Consider the following 6,179-nt stretch of genomic DNA (forward strand, 5'->3'; position numbering starts at 1 on the left):
AAGTTCGTGAGGTAGTTTGAGTTTGTAAGCTACAGTGTCGATTCTAGCGATAATCTCGAAAGGCCTTACGTATCTGGGATTTAGCTTTCCACGCTTTTCAAAGCGTATCAAGCCCTTCCAGGGTGAGACCTTTAAAAGAGCATGGTCACCAAACTGGAATTCCAATGTAACAACCGAAAAATACAACCAATTTTAAATTTTTCAAAAACATCTCAATTCTAATAATTCTTTACACAAAGGTTTTCAATACAAAACATTTGTCGTATTCCCAGAATCATAACACCACGAAATCATGAGGAGCGGTACGATCACGCCTTCGCCTTGCCACGATCTCCTGAAGAACCTGAAAAACATGAAACCACAACTGTAAGCCCGAAAGCTTAGTGAGTTACCCTCAAAATACCAACCACAAATACCATACACACATAACATGCCATAACATATCCGATCACAGAACAATCATGCTCTATGGGTCTACTGTGTGACTGGTCCGCCGCACCGGCCATCAGTCCACCTGGTCCCCCTCTGAGTCTATCTGCATACATCGAGTCTACAGTGTGATTGGTCCGCCCGTTCCCGGGCCTTCAATCCACCTGGTCCACTCTTTGAGTCTACAGTATGACTGGTCTACCCACATCGGGCCTTCAGTCTGTCTGGTCCACTCTCCGAGCCTTCGGCACGTCTAGTCCGCCCCTATCAGGACCTACAGCCTATCCGGACCGCTCACTGGGCCTACGGGACAACCGGTCCGCCCTGGGTATCTTGGCCTACTACACACAGCAGGACCCGCCTCAACCCAACTCCAGTCCAAACATCCATGTGCACATATACATACAATCATCTAACAATTCACAGATAAAAAGCAGATCAATAGATCACATAACATGCCACTATCCTAACCAGGATACCGACCTAACAGGTCACTAACATAGCATCTCCCTATCTCTCTGGATACCGATCTCAATCAGGTCTCTAGCATATACCATCCTAACTCACAGGATGCAAACATGATAAAGCAGTAATATAAAAACACTACCCGGATCTCAATCCGATAAGGGCCGGCCTTGGTGCCTTAGACCCCGTTGATATAGTGAGGATAACTCACCTCGAAGCTGCCGACTGAACAGATAATCCAAGCTACTCCGATCACTAATACGATCTCCACCACTGGTCAACCACCAATGCGCTGAACTCAAAACAACAAACAATAATTACCAAAAATGCGCCTGGACACCATTGGTCAACCCTTGGTCAAAGACAAGGTCAAAGTCAACTCCTGACTGACCCTACTCGCCGAGTCAACCCTATGACTCGCCGAGTTCCCATACTCAGACTTCACTCCATCCGCGACCTAACTCGCCGAGTCACCCCGAGACTCGCCGAGTCCAACAACTCAGAGTCCACTCGCACACAACTCACCGAGTCATCCCTTGACTCACCGATTCTCGACTCGACCAGAGAATATCGGAACTCTTCGATAAGACTCGCCAAGTCCAAGAATAGACTCGCCGAGTCTAAAGCTATCATCAACCTACTCGCCGAGTTGTTCATACAACTCGCCGAGTTCAAGGCTATCTTCATCCGACTCGCCAAGTTGTTCTTCCAACTCGTCGAGTCCCAGCTCATCTTCAAGCAACTCGCCGAGTTCACCCATGTGACTCGCCGAGTACCACCGATCTGAATCCATTCAGAAGCATTCCAGGCCATGCAAATGACCCAAAACATAGATCTAGCCTTATATAACTCATCCATCACGTAAAGTGGCAAACTTTACGTGAATCCCAAGAGATCAAGGCTTTATTCACTTATAACTAGGGTTTGGGACTTTCAAGCTTCACCAAACACTCCAACACAGGGACTTTCATGCTCTCTGATTCTCCTCCCTTCCAGATCTGAGGTAGCAACCTCAGATCTAACCTCTAGACTTCTATTTACATCTTTAGGCAAGATCCCACAAACCCCAAATTGAAGAACAACATACAATCAGGCCAAGAACAAGATATTACCTCCAATGGATGCCCCCAACTGAAATGAAGTTGATTCCAAGCAAAGCCCCTTGCCCCAAGCCTTCAATTCCCACAAAATTCCTTCAATAAACTTCTTCAATGCTCCAATCCACTCAACAATGGAGCTCCTCTGCGATTTAGGGTTTCTGGTACTCAAGAGGGGAGATAAAGAGGCTGGGGAAGGAACATAATGTTCCTTATATAGGGCTCAACCCCGAGAATTAGGGTTTTCTCCAGCCAGCACCTACTCGCCGAGTCCATCTCATCGACTCGTCGAGTTGGCTACTTAACATGCGACCAAGTCGCGACTCTACTCGCCGAGTCTAGCCATGGACTCGCCGAGTCACTCTTTCCCAAATAACACCTTTAGCCCTTCAACTCTACTCTTGCTATTTCGGAATGTTACATCCAAAGGTTTCCTTCTCTTGTCTGCATAACTTTTCTTTCGGTCTCTAGAGGCTTTCAATCATTCCCAGACTTGAACGATATTCTCTGGCGTTTCCCGAATGATTTTCGGACCTGTGAGAGTGCTGTCAGAAACACGTCCTTTATCTAATTGTGTGTCACCCACTTCAGCCCAGCACAGAGGGGATCTGCACTTTCGGCCATAAAGGGCTTCAAATGGAGTAGACTTTATGCTCCTGTGATAACTTTTGTTGTAGGAAAACCTGACAAGGGGTAGATGCATATCCCATGCCTTTCCAAAGTCAATCACACTGGCTTGCAACATATCTTCCAAAGTTTGAATATCCCTCTCACTTTGTCCGTCAGTTTGCGGATGGTAGGTTGTACTCATGTCCAGTCTAGTTCCTAGGAACCTTGTAGCGACTGCCAGAACCTTGAAGTGAATCTACTATCTCTATCAGAGATAATGGATACGAGAATACCATGAAGTCGTACGATCTCCCTAATGTAGGTTTGATGGGCTTTATACAAACAATCCTATGTGTGCATGCAACCCTAATTTGGATCTATGTTTTCACTATTAGATACACAACATTATGAACACATGAAGAACCCTAACATGCTCCTAGGTATTTCGAAATCTTGATAGTAGAAGGGATTACATACCTCTTGTTGTTATATTGTAATAACAACTCAAATCTTCAATCTTCTTGTCATTGAAAGCAAGTACCACAAGTGTAGTACCTCTAATGGCTCACAAACATCAAAAGAAAATATGAGAGTCAAGAGAGAGAGAGAGAGAGAGAGATAGAGAGAGAGGAGAGGTAGAAAATCAGCTCTAGGAGATTCTAGGATCAAGTGGCCACTTTTCCTAAGCCAAGGGGTCTTTATATAGGTGTAACGATTAGGGTTTCAGTCCTTATCCTTATCTGATTAGTTGCCCACCAAGTAGTCCAAAGGATAACCCTAGAAACCTTATCATGGACGAATTCTAAGGCCTTATCTCCTTGAATTCGTCCACCCTATCCATAGGGCATCCATTGCCCTACTTTGTAACTATCACATAATTACAATTCAGCCCCCTAGTTTAGTTAACTTCTTTTAATCACAAAATTAATTCTTAATTAACTCTTGACCAATGTCAACTAAATAAATATGATTTCTCTTTTAATATATTATTCTTATAATATATTAATAAACCATAATAACCTCTTTCTCTATCATTTCTCCAGTCAAGTTGCTTTGGTGAAGGCAACCCAAAAGGACCATGCACAACTGGGTCAAGTACTTACCAAATATGGTTATGGGCTTAGACACTAATCCAACAAGGTTCTCGTTAGCTTCTCCATTTTGTCAATCTCTTTGATAGGAAAGAAGTGTGCGGACTTTGTTAACCTGTCTACGATCACCCAAATGGTATCAAGACCACCCGACTTGGGCAACTTGGTTATAAAGTCCATTGCGATCCGCTCCCACTTCCATTCTGGTATCTCCGGCTGTTGTAGTAAACCTGAGGGTTTCCGGTATTCGACCTTCAGATTGGCGCAAGTAAGGCACTTACTCACAAAGGTAGCAATCTCTGCTTTCATGTTAGGCCACCAGTATAACTTTTTGAGGTCAAGATACATCTTTTCCGAACCTGGGTGGACGGAATACCGAGTGTTGTGCGCTTCGGTCATGACCAAGTCTTTGAAACCACCGTACCTCAGTGTCCAGATCCGATCCATGAGATAGGAGGCTCCGCCAGCCTTGACTTCCAAGTTTTTATCCATCCCTCTCAGGGATTCACCCGCCACATTTTCAGGTTTCAAGGCTTCAAGTTGAGCCTCCTTAATTTGTGTGGACAAGTGTGAATGGATAGTCATGGTCAATGATTTGACTCTACGACCAAAGTATTCTTTCCAACTTAGGGCGCCAGCTACTATGTTGGCTATACCGGGATGATAACATATTACGCATTCGTAGTCATTGAGTAGCTCGACCCACCGTTTTTGTCTCATATTGAGCTCCTTCTGGTCGAATATATGTTGAAGGCTCTTGTGGTCTGTACAGATAGTACTTTTTCTTCCATACAGGTACTGTCTCCATATCTTCAGAGCAAATACCACTGTTCCTAACTCAAGATCGTGTGTGGTGTAGTTGATTTCGTGTGTCTTTAGTTGTCTTGAGGCATAGGCAATGACCTTACCTCGTTGCATAAGAACACAAATCCCTTGGTTGGATGCATCGCAATAAACCATGAAGTCTTCTATCCCTTCTAGGAGGGATAGTATTGATGCGCTGCATAAGGCCCGCTTCAGCGTTTGGAACACTTTTTCTTTTTTTTTTCTTCCCAGCCAAAGGCCAAGCCTTTCTGGGTCTATGTAGTAAGCGGTTGCGCGATCCTATAGAAGTTTTGAAGGAATCTGCGATAGTAGCCAGCAAGGCCAAGAAATTGAAGAATTTCTATAAGCGTCTTCGGTGTTGACCAGTTCTCAATGGCCTTTATTTTGGAAGGGTCCACGTGAATTCTCTCTTCACTAACAACATGACCCAAGAATTCGACTCTTCGAATCCAAAACTCGCATTTAGAGAACTTCGCGTAGAGCTTCTCTGACCATAGCGTTTCTAAGACTTGACGTAGATGTTGACTATGCTCCTCCTTACTTCGAGATTAGATAAGTATGTCATCGATGAATACAATGACGAACTGATCCAAGTATGGACAGCACACCCTATTCATTAAGTCCATGAATACTACGGGCACATTAGTCAATCCGAACGGCATCACTACAAACTGTAGTGTCCATAACGAGTTCGAAAGGCTGTCTTGGGAACATCCTCCTCTAGCACTCGTAACTGGTGATACCCGGATCTCAGATCTATCTTTGAAAAGTAATTCGCCCCTTTCATTTGGTTGAACCAGTTGTCTATGCGAGGCAGAGGGTAACGATTCTTGACGGTAAGCTTGTTAAGTTATCTATAGTCAATGCACATACGGAACGATCCATCTTTCTTCTTCACGAACAAGACTGGTGCTCCCCAGGGTGAGAAGCTTGGTCTAATAAAGCCCTTGTTGAGCAGTTCGTTAAGTTGACCGGACAGCTCCTCCATCTTAGCTAGTGCCAGACGATAGGGTAATTTGGCTACTGGGGTAGCCCCTGGAACTAAGTCGATCCTGAACTTGAATTGACATTGTGGAGGTAATCCTGGGAGTTCTTCTGGAAAGATGTTGGGAAAGTCACGTACTTCCGGGATGTTCTTTATGTCTTTTGTCTCTTGGCTCGTATCGACATCATGAGCAAGGAATGCATGACATTCCTTTTGCAAGTACTTCTAGGCTTGTATACTCGAGATGATATGGAGGTTCGTGCCGAGTTTGTTGCCATAGATAACTAGACTTTCGTTGGACGGTAGATTAAGGTGAATGGCCTTTAAATAATACATGATGTAAGCACGATAAAGACTCAACCAATCCATGCCGATAATGACGTTGAAACTTTTAATTGAGACCGGCATGAGGTCGATTGGAAATGAATGGATATCTAGAGTTAGAGTACATCCTATGTATATACTGCTAGTGCTCTCAGTCTTTCCGTTAGCCATTTCTACTGTGAACAGTTCTTTAAGTGCACGTGGTTTTTGTTTAACCAAGTGAGAAAATTTCTAATTCACGAAACTCCTCTCCGGTCCACTATCAAACAGTATGCATACATATGAGTTATCAAGGAGAAATGTACTAGTGACCACTGTAGGGTCGGCTACCGCTTCCTCGTAGCCTATAGCCAA

The sequence above is a fragment of the Lactuca sativa genome, chromosome 7, assembly GCF_002870075.4.
Source record: "Lactuca sativa cultivar Salinas chromosome 7, Lsat_Salinas_v11, whole genome shotgun sequence".
NCBI classification, from domain to species: domain Eukaryota; kingdom Viridiplantae; phylum Streptophyta; class Magnoliopsida; order Asterales; family Asteraceae; genus Lactuca; species Lactuca sativa.